An 11,706-nucleotide genomic window follows, 5' to 3' on the forward strand; every position below is an offset into this window, starting at 1 on the left:
GATTATTAAGGGGTTAAAACTACAGTTTTGGGCTCTTATCAGGTGCCGTCTTGGTATATATCCATACAACTACAACATCATAACATGAAGTAGATTAAGACCAAATTCCATCAAAATCATGTACATGCAAACTTTTGGTTCATACCAAAGGTATGCTGCAATTTCTTATGCATGCTCATAAATCACACAAAGTATATACATAACAAGGGTAGTTCTCTAAATAAGCTTATAAAAAAATTAATTCAGTGTCTCAATGACCAAAGTAAGCAAAATTTAACTTAAACCAAAAGCTGATAGCACGACATACTATACAGTTCAGATACAACCAACGCCATTAAATTACAGTATATATATAATGTAAAGAGCAAGTCTTAGGGAATGAATCACCCCTTGATCTTTCCACGTAATTCTATTGGAAAAATGAAGGTTTCAAATTTCTCAATTGCAAACGCACATACCTAATATTCATTCTTTCTTTTGTTGTGGTTGGGTCCTCCTTATAATTGTTTCTCCTTCTAATTGATATTCGTCATCACAAATCAGAATAGAAGGCTTTCTTTTTTTCTTTTTTGGTTATAAGGTTTGGTAGGTTATATATTTATCACATTCTTGCCAAAGGCATGCATTGACACGCTGAGTAAATGTTAAGAAGGCGTGCAATGTTGATGGTTGGGCAGTTATTATTTGTAGTTCAATTAATGTTGCAAACTAATTTACTTTTCTATTAATTATATATGAAATGAAATGTGAAGTCATTGTCAACATGAATTAATTAAGTGCTTACCCGACGGTGCAATTTCAAACACCTACGCATAAATCAAAATAAATCAAACACCTAACGCACCTTATGATGGGCAAAAAAAATCATTGGAAATTGATTGCATAGATGTCAAGATCTTACTGTGATACCATGTAAAAGAGAATGTTGTTTGCCATTGTCCATTGAGAAGATAATCGTAGACTAAAAGCAACTCATCCTGTAGGCATTAAAATTCGTAACTATTAGTGGCAGTTAACCATTAGCAAACGAAATTTCAAAAATGTTAATTGTCAAAACTATAATGAGTAATTATAATACTAATAACAATATATAGTAATAATGCAAACAAACTAAAAATATGTAATGCTCTGAACAACAAATCCTATCGTATCCATAAAGTAATAGTTATTCTATTTGTCGAAAAATAAACAAAAGCATAAAAGAGTGAAAGATAGAAGTATAGAACCGGTAGCTGTTATGGAAGAAGCTAGCCAAAATATTGAAATTTATAGTTAGAGAAGAAGCACCATAAAAGGAAATCTATCAGGATGGGAAAGAATGAGGGAGTAACGGATGGGAACTTTAAGATGTAATTTGTGGAGTTTGGGAAAGGGGGTTTAAAGGAGGAAAGGGGGTTTAAGGGAGAGTAAGAAATGGGTAGGCGTTAATGCCATTTAAGATGAAGAAGGGTGTTGGTCTAGCAAATCTTTAAAGAGGACTCGCCATTTAAAACACCCATTTGTCATTTACTTTATCACTAAAGTCCAACCCACCTTCTTTTGAAGGTTTTTAGGATTTAAATGAATTTATGTTAGTAATTTAATGGTTTTACTAATTTAGATATTAAATGAAGCAATCTCGTCCCCTATGTTTAATGCACTCCTAAAATTTCTCAATTTTTTTTGTGGATGATATTTTTTCTCAAACCCAAGCGTAATATTTTTAAATGGCATTGAAAAGGAGTTTCAAAATACTCTAGATCGCACATCTGCCCCAATCTAACTCAGATCACCAGACAATTCTGACCACCCTTTGTTTTTCCATTGTGTTTTATTATAATAGATATATATTCTAACATCAGGCCGGCTACATCGACATACTATTCTAACATACTATCTTGACATACCCGGCCGACCCTCCGATCAAACAAAATCTAATGACTAGATCTACTTCTAGAAAACCAAACAAATAATTAAAAAATAAATAAGAGCAAAAATGACATTTTATTTCGCAAAAGGAAAAGCCGCAAAAGGAAAAACTTTATTCTTCTTCATAGCTTTTAAGCTTTTGCACCCAAAAAAAACACCAAAGAGAAGAACTTTTGAGTGTTTGCTTCGATTGCCTGCTATTTGTTATCCCGAAGAAGAAGTTCTGACAAGATAGGAGTGAGACCGCCCCCTTGGGTTTTGGCAGTTATTTCTCACCTTTTTGGGTGAAATACGTATTTATTTTGGACGATATATTTCACAAATTCCGTATTTTCCAAAAGAAAATTCCAGACACCAGTTTGTACTTGGGCGCTTTTTCAATTTCTCCCATTTTCAGCTTTGTAACATTTCTCAAAATATATGACAAACAATACCTACTTGTTATTTGTAACATTTTAAGTGAAAATGTTGCAAGCCCTACAAATTGAACTTGGTAACATTTAAAAAAAAATGTTGCAACCCAACAAAAATTTGGTAACATTTCACAAACAAATGTTGCAAGTCAACTAAAATTTGTAGCATTACACTATAAAATGACACAAAAACATGTGATATCTTATAATCAATAACATTTTATAGAAAAAATGTTACAAATATTTTATCTGTGTAACGTTCCCCACAAAAATTGCAAAAGGCATGTTACAAAAGCCCATAATTATTGTAGTGATGGGGACGAAATAGAAGGCAGAACAAGACTAGGAAATAAAGGCTGCAGGGAAGGTACCTTCATGGGATTTTCCACGATGGGTAATTGATGTCTTGAGTCCACATACTCATGCATGAACTAAGCTGTTCGCTGCCTAGGAGGATATTTTCCCTTCGTAAAACACAAGAGTTCTCTTAAAGCATTCTGTATTGCCATCTTTATTTGTCACAACTTTCTCTTCTTCTAATTTCCAATGACCTTTACCCGCCCTAAGATCAGGTCTGTAACTATTTCGGGTTAATCGCTTCCTTGGGTTGAAAAAATAGCAGTGATACTCCTTGTTTAACCTGTGCTTAGCTGCGGAATGACAAAATTGTTAAGATAGTCAGTACTTGCATAAGATCGAACCAATTTGTAGATGTCTGTATAATAAAATCCTAGATGTAATAGTACTATGTAATATGAACAATTCTAGCATATATATATATATATTGAAAGACGACATTTAGAGACAGAATATTGAAATGTTGAATCCAATAAATAGAAATCATCAAATCATGCTAAAGGTTTCTTTTGTTCTTTACTTCAAGTAATTAATAAGTATCTCTTCGCTTCATGTAAAGTTTCCTTTTGTAGTACACCCGACAGAGAGATGAATAGGTGAAATCGTTTACATACCAAACAACTGCTCTGGATGATCAGCATAAACGTTGCCCTCAATAATCAGTTGGCACTAAAACTTGGAATATGCAATCTTATTGTTGAGATAAGACACCACGTCTATGTGATCTAGAACAACTCCTGTGTTTGGTTGGTCTGTAGTGACTGGAATGCTCATATTTCTTGAACCTTTACAAATTGATCAACATATATCGTTCTGAGTAAGACTGAGTCTTAAAATTCATATTGACATGAAATCAAAATAGTAAAAACACATATGAATCAAGTATAAACAGAAATTATTGTGAAAACTATTTTCGTTTATATACATTCTATTTAGTGTTGCCAGAAACTGATTCAAAGCCCACTTTATCAGCTAAACAACCACTACAACATTACATATCACAACACAAAAAGAAAGAAAAAACTATGTTACAACATTATTTATCCATACTTTATCAATATTCATGTTTCTTTTTATTAACATGGTTGAACATAAAAATCAAGAAAAAGGAAAACAATCGTCGATTATAAACCAATTCGTTCTAGATTACCAATCTTTAACTTCGCACAGATTGTTTCACTTCATTTATCAGAAAACATACAAACAAATGTTTATCAATGTTGGGGTTGCTGGGTTTTACCTTTTTTTCCTATAAAAATTACTCAAAATCAGTTTACAAGTAGTTTTAACTCGTTCCCAAAGACAATTTGTTTTCGCACTGAATCATATCAAATGTTCATAATAACCATGCAAGATTACGAACACATTATGTTTATTATATGATAACATGAAACAAGGTGCTACCAAGAAAGTAAGAAGTTGAAAGAGTGAAGCAAGTACTATATATGTGATATTCTTGAAGAAAGAAAGTATGAATTGAAAGAAAAGATCGAGTAGTTAACTTACAGAGTTCTTGGTTGCAATCACTACAACATAAATGGTATTTTCCATTACTTAAAAAGTGATGTCAAAAGTATAAAACATCACTTTTGAGAGTGATGTGAATGGTGGCGACGTGAAAACTCAGGGTTTTCCACATCACTTTTTAAACGATGTCCACAAGTGATGTTACTTCACATCACTTTTTAATTGATGTCCACAAGTGATGTTATAACTTTATATCACTTTTTAATCGATGTCTACAAATGATGTTATAACATTTAACATCACTTTTTAAGTGAAATCAATAAGGACGATTAACATATTTTTTTTTTATCAGAGGCCGATTAACATAACTTAGGAAGTGATATTTCATTCAGATTTCAAATTACTTGCAAAGTGATGTGAAATAACTTTATAAATCACTTTAAAAGTGATGTCCCATTTATCAAAATAATAAAAAAATAATAATAATAAAAACAAAATTGCAAATATCATCCCAATATAATACCATTTTCCTGGTCATTTATCATCAAATAAAGATAAAATGTATCTTAAAATCACATTCATCACACAAATATCATCTCCAATTACAAATATTACACTATATACAAAAAATTGTAATGAGCCAACACATACTTACAAAATCTAATCTGCAATAGTGAAATGAGCCAAAGAGAACCACAATCACCCAACCAAGAACCTATCACAGCCTAGCTTAATGCAATCAATTTAATCCTCGTTAAGAAGAATTGAAAACCCAATGAACGAGTCATCACTTAATCATATAGGAAAGTAAGATGATTTAAACTTCATGAAAAAAAAAAAAAAAACTTTACAAGTACAAGACAAGTGTTTGGGCAAACCCTACCCTTTCTCTCATGATGTGCAAAGACATCAATTGTGCTACACATCTTAGATGTTGACTAAAAAACAACATTCTTTCTCTAATGCTATTTAACCCAAGACTGGTTTCCACGGCATGGTTTCCTAAGATAGTGGCCTAGAGAGAGAGAGAGTAGAGAGAGAGAGAGAGAGAGAGAGAGAGAGAGAGAGAGAGAGAGAGAGAGAGAGAGAGAGAGAGAGAGAGAGAGAGAGAGAGAGAGAGAGAGAGAGAGAGAGAGAGATTCTTTAACTTTTTCTCAGCCATCATGTCACTACCTCGAAAGACACCATAACCATAGACTAATAAGCATTTTATCTATCTGACTGTAGTCAGATCCTAACATATAAAAAACTTTACTTGCATCACACTCAGAAACAACACCTTGAGACCTGTTCTTGGGAGGACCATATGACTTAATAAAACTTGATGCACTTTCCCTGACCAAATGCAATTTGAGCAGTCTTTCTTTGCCGCAAGATATCAAGAAAAGAACTAGGAAAAAGAAACAGTTATCAAGCCTGAAGACTTCCTAAAGCTATGTTACAAAGATACTCCATATATAAATAAGTCTTTGTAAACGGCTCAACAAAAACCAAGTCACAAATAGGATGCACAAAGAAAAATCCTCACAATGTAACTTGAAAAGTTAGAAAAACGTACATGTTTTCTGAACATTAGGCCTTCCCCTCCCAGAACCATCCTAAAAGACAGAAACAACAAGTAATTTGCTGACAGTCAGAAGGATCTTTGCACCAGTATGCGCCAGTCTTTGTATACTCTCTTCATAAAATTAGGACCAGAAAAAGCTAAGTGCTGGTTATCACCCCTTGCAGCTTGTAGGTCCAAGGCAGTTGACATGTGTTGATATGAAGACATCCGACGTGCATCTTCTAGGGGGACTTGGGACATATATAACACCCTATCGATACTATCTCAAAATTCATAAAACTACACCGGGTGCTTCTGTCCCGAAACATCATAGTGCAATATGATTAAGCTAAGATGGTCTTAGCATTGGTGATAGCAATAAAATATAAAATATCATATATGAAGAAACTACCTCATTCTGTAACACAATATTCTCCTTAAACAATCTTCTGTTCTCATCTTGACTACAATTTCCGCAATGCACTTTATCCCAATCTTCCTTGAGACGGTTGTTCTCAACCCTGAGTGCTTTGTATGTACCAGTGTACTCGTACCCCTACGAATGACTATCATTAGGTACTACTATAAGAGCCGCCCACTAATGAGGCGTGTTTGCTTGCGTACTACTATGGCAGTCCCGCTTGCCTACTAGTGAGGCGCGGTTGCTTGCCCATTACTGTGGCATCACTTGCCTACTAGTGAGGCGGGCTTGCTTGCCTGCTACTGTGGCAGTCCCGCTTGCCTACTAATGTGGCATTCGGGCATGCCCTCTATTGGAGCAATGACACTGCTCACTAATATGGCACCCAAGTTATATATAGCAGGTCCAAAGATATGTCAAGGGATTTTTTCCATATGAAGTTTTTGAAAAGATTTCATACAAATAGGGAAATATCTCATCAAATAAGGAAATGATATTTTAAGCACATATTCATTTTCCTATAAATACCCAACAATCATTTCAAACAAAGAACTACGTGCATTTTTGAGACTTGATTCCAAAGAACGATTTGGATACGTAGGCAGCCATTGGTGGTACAGTCTCTCTCACTTCATATCAACGTCTTCAACAAGATCATTGGTGTGTTTGCATGAGTTCTCACCCAAACATGCTTCATTCTCAGTACCAAGTAAATTCAACAAGCCTTCTAATAAAATGAAGGCAGTACCAAGTAAATTCAAAATAAAAATTGCACCTTTGAACCAAGAAAATTAAAATCGAATTGGTATCAACCCTAGTCTAGCAATAGAACCCTAGAAAATGGAAAATAGAATTCGAAAGTGATAGTTGAAGATTCGAATGGGTACTTACTAAATCGGGAGAGAGAGAAGATTGAATAGCGTCCGCAAGAGAGAACATTGAGAAGCGGCAGACGAGAAGTGTTTTTCGGTTTGAAAAGATTGAGCAGGTGGCAGAAGAGAAGGAAACCTAAGTTTAGAAGAAGAAGTGTGAGAAAGAGATGGTTGTGTTTTCTGGTTCGTGGAAAATAATAGAGCACAATTTTGTGTTGGTTTCGCTCTCCCGAAATTTCAAAGTTGTTTATGGGTTTTTGGATTTGCAACCCTTTTCACACAGTTTGGATTTGCAACCTTTTTCACATAGTTCCATGCAGTTACGCGCGTGCGTCTAGTTTCCAATTTCCCGTTAATTATGTTTTGAGGTTAGTTCAATACACTTGCATAAAGTTTTCGATTTCCCGTTAATTATTTTTCGAAGTTAATTATTCGATGCATTTGCATCCAATTTTTGGTTTCCTGCTAATTATTTTTTGAGGTTAGTATGATGCATTTACACACAGTTTATGATTTTCCGTTAATTATTCTTTGAGGTTACTTTCATGCAGTTGCATCCAATTTTTGATTTCTCGTTAATTATGTTTTGATGTTAGTTTGATGCATTTGCTACTAGTTTCTGATTTCCGATTAATTATATTTTGAGGTTAGATTGTTACATTCACATCCAATTTTCGATTTCCCGTTAGTTTTTTTATTTGAAGTTAGTTCAATGCATTTGCATCCAATTTTCCAATTTCCCGTTAAGTATCTTTTGAAGTTATTAGTTAAATGCAGTTACAACCAGTTTTCAATTTATCGTTAATCATTCTTTTAGGTTACTTTCATGCATTTGCATTCAGTTTATGATTTTCAGTTAATTATTCTTTGAGGTTAGATTGATGCATTCACATCCTGTTTACGATTTCTCATTAGTTATTCTTTGATGTTAATTCAATGCATTTGCATCTAATTTCTGATTTTTCGTTAATTATCTTTTAAAGTTAGATACATGCAATTTCATCCAGTTTTCAATTTGTAGTTAATCATATTTTTAGGTTAGTTCCATGTATTTGCATTCAATTTTTTTTATTTTCCATTAATTATTCATTGAGGTTAGTTCAATGCAGTTGCATCCATTTTCTAATTTCCCGTTAATTACTTTTAGAGGTTAGTTGGATGCATTAGCAAGGTAGTGGAACCGGGATAAAATCATATATGGGTGGAGTCGGATTCCACTGCTGCAATGAAGTCATTTAATAACAACCAAATGCATTGGTGAGTGCGAGCGGCATGGAAAAAAGTCAAGCATCTAGTCGATTGGATTCTAATCACCAGCACATGGTGAGCTAAAGGTAAACTTTGGAGCAGACATTTGCTCTAAAACTATTGTCACATTGGCAAAGGAGGAAACAAATGATGAGTCGGTACTCCTAATTTTCTATATAGGATAAAAGACAGTAATATGACCTACACACTATAGATTTGCAAATTAGTTATCTGTCGAAATAAAGACATGATACCTATATTAACTTTAACTCTTTTTTGAAACTTGTAACATTTTCTTAATCAATACAATTATATATATATATATATATCCCGTTAATTACTCTTTGAGATTTGTTCAATGCATTTGCATTCAGTTGCCGATTTTCCGTTAATTACTTTTAGAGGTTAGTTGGATGTAATGACATCTAGTTTTCTATTTCCAATTAGTAATTTAAGATGGTGTGTAATACCAAATTCTATTAATCCTTCTGTTGTTTCCTTGCAAACATAGTTTAAAAAATATCATACAAGTACATGATTCACTATATTGGATCATAAAAAAAAAAAAAAAAATCCAGTTTTCGATTTCTAGTTAATTATTCTTTAAGGTTAGTTCATTACATTTCCATCCTATTTCGGATTTCTCGTTAATTATTCTTTGAGATTAGTTCAATGCATTTGTATCATGTTGCCAATCCCCCGTTAGTTATTCTTTAGGATAGTTCGATTCATTTGCATCTAGCTTCTAATTCCCCATTAAATATTCTTTGAGGTTAGTTCGATGCATTTGCATCTACTTTCTGATTTTCTATTAATTATTCATTGAGGTTAGTTCCATGCAATTGCATATAGTTTCTGATTTTCTATTAATTATGTTTTGAAGTTAGTTTTATGCATTTGCATATAGTTTTGGATTTTTCTTTAATTATTCTTTGAGGTTAAATTAATGCATTCGCATCTAGTTTCTAATTTTCCCTTAATTATTCTTTGAAGTTAGTTCAATGCAGTTACTTTTTTTTTTTTTTTTTTTTTTTTTTTTTCTAGTTAATCATTAATATCTTTTAGGTTTGTTCAATGCAGTTGCATCCATTTTTTGATTTCCCGTTAATGATTTTTTAAGGTTAGTTAGGTGCATTTGCATCCAGTTTGTGATTTCTCATTAGTTATTTAAGATTTCAAGGTGGTGTATAATACCAACTTTTATTGATTCTTATGTAGTTTTCTTGCAAACTTGACATAAAAAAAATATATTATACATGATTCACTAAGTGTGATCATCAAAGATTATCCAATTTCTGATTTTCTGTTAATTATTCTTTAGGTTAGTACAATGTATTTGCATCCAGTTTTGATCTTCCATTAATTATTCTTTATTGTTAAGTCCATGCAAATGCGTCCAATTTCCAATATCCCATTAATTATTTTTTGAGGTTAGTTTGATGCAACTGTATCAAGTTTCTGATTTCCCGTTAATTATTATTTGAGGTTAGTTCAACGCAGTTGTATCCATCTTCTGATTTCACGTTAATTATCCTTTGAGATTAGTTCAATGCATTTGCATCTTGTTGCCGATTTTTTGTTAATTATTCTTTGAGGCTAGTTTGATTTATTTGCATTTAGTTTTCAATTTTACATTAATTATTTTTTTTAGGTTAGTTTGATGCAATTCCAACCACTTTCTGATTTTCCGTTAATTATTCTTCGAGGTTAGTTCAATGCATTTCCATCTAGTTTTTTATTTCCCATTAATTATTCTATAAGGATATTTCAATACAGTTGCATCTAGTTTCTAATTTGCAGTTAATTATTTTGTGAGGTTAGTTCAATACATTTGCATCCAGTTTCTGATTTTTTTGAAGTTAATTCCAAGCAATTGGGTCCAGTTTCTGATTTGCCGTTAATTATGTTTTTAGTTTAGTTCGATGCATTTGCTTTTAGTTTTTGACTTCCTGTTAATTAGTCTTAGAGGTTAGATCGATGCAGTCACATCCAGTTTCTGATTTCCTATTAATTATTCTTTGAAGTTAGTTCAATGCAGTTGCATCACTTACATAGCTTGCTCATGTCACTAATAGAGTGATCTTCCAAGAAACCCTTCCCTTTCTCACTGATCCAAAAGAAAACCCCACCCCACCTTACACGCAAATCTAACACATTCTTGGAGCATTATGTGATGGTTCTCTTTTTGGTCTAATATTTTAATAGGTTATGGACTATCACTACATAGTAACATATGATTAATATCGATAGTCCATACACTACAAAGAGATTTGGGCCTTCTATAGATTTGAGAATAATGATGTTTCGTATTTTACCTAATATGTTTTGCAAGGTCTACATGTCTGTCTTAGAACTTATCATTTTCTCTTAACAATCATTAGTTATTTTTTCATTATTATCGTATCTGGTTGTCATCATATAAAAATACGTTATTGACATTTTCCCTTGACATTGAGGATATAAAGCATGATATTACTGCTGAAAATATAAGTATCAGGACAATGAAATCACCATGTCGATCACAAACATGATCATCTACCTTGTTGAACTCGGCCTTAATATTTAAATAGTGAACACTGTTCGGGTTGAATGTCTCTCCAGCATACTGTTTAACTTCTGTAACAATATTACCTATTATTGTTATAACTTAAAAGTTAGGTACTTGAAACTCGTTTATAATTTATCCAACTTTGTTAACATGCAACAATTTTTAGTGCAAAAAAAAAATTAAGTCTTGTAACTCTTTAGGGGTTTTGTTTCTTTGGGGTTATTTTCTACGTGGGTTTTATAGGGTTTATCTAGCTAAAATTTCTAATTTAGAAGAAAAATAGGGAAAGAGTGTTTTTGTGGGACTCTTCGTTGAACCCCCATTACGTGGATAATGGAAATTTCTAATTTTGATTTTTTTTTCTCGTAATTAGTATTAGAGTTTACAAAATATTGAGACTCTGTGAAGCCTTGAAAAATAGAGCCAAGAGGGTATAACTATAATACTAGTTTGTAGGCCCGTGCATTCGCACTGGCTCTTTTGAAAATATTTAGATTTTTTTTTAGAAAATTGGGACTACCGTTTTAGTTGCTAACCCGGTTTAATTTTATAACAAATTGTTTAATTAAGTTTTAAAAACCCGTTTTTTTTCAATTGGGAGAGAGATCATGTTTTAATAGGAGAATAATTCTCATTTTAATTAGATATGTTAGATTTTCATTTTTCAATAGGGGAGGAATTCCCATTTTAATAGGAGAATGATTCCCGTTTTAATTAGAAGTGCTATAATTTGTTTTAATAGGAAAGAAATTCTCGTTGTAAAAAAAGATTCCCGTTTTTCAAATAGGAGAGAAATTCCCGTTTTTCAAATAAGAGATAAATTCCCGTTTTAATAGGAGATGGCGTGGAATTTTAATAGAGCTCGAAAAATACCCCTTGTGGGAGCTTTAATATTAAGATATAGATATATATAAGGATTTGAGGAC

Source organism: Coptis chinensis, chromosome 3 (assembly GCF_015680905.1).
Source record: "Coptis chinensis isolate HL-2020 chromosome 3, ASM1568090v1, whole genome shotgun sequence".
Classification (NCBI taxonomy): Eukaryota; Viridiplantae; Streptophyta; class Magnoliopsida; order Ranunculales; family Ranunculaceae; genus Coptis; species Coptis chinensis.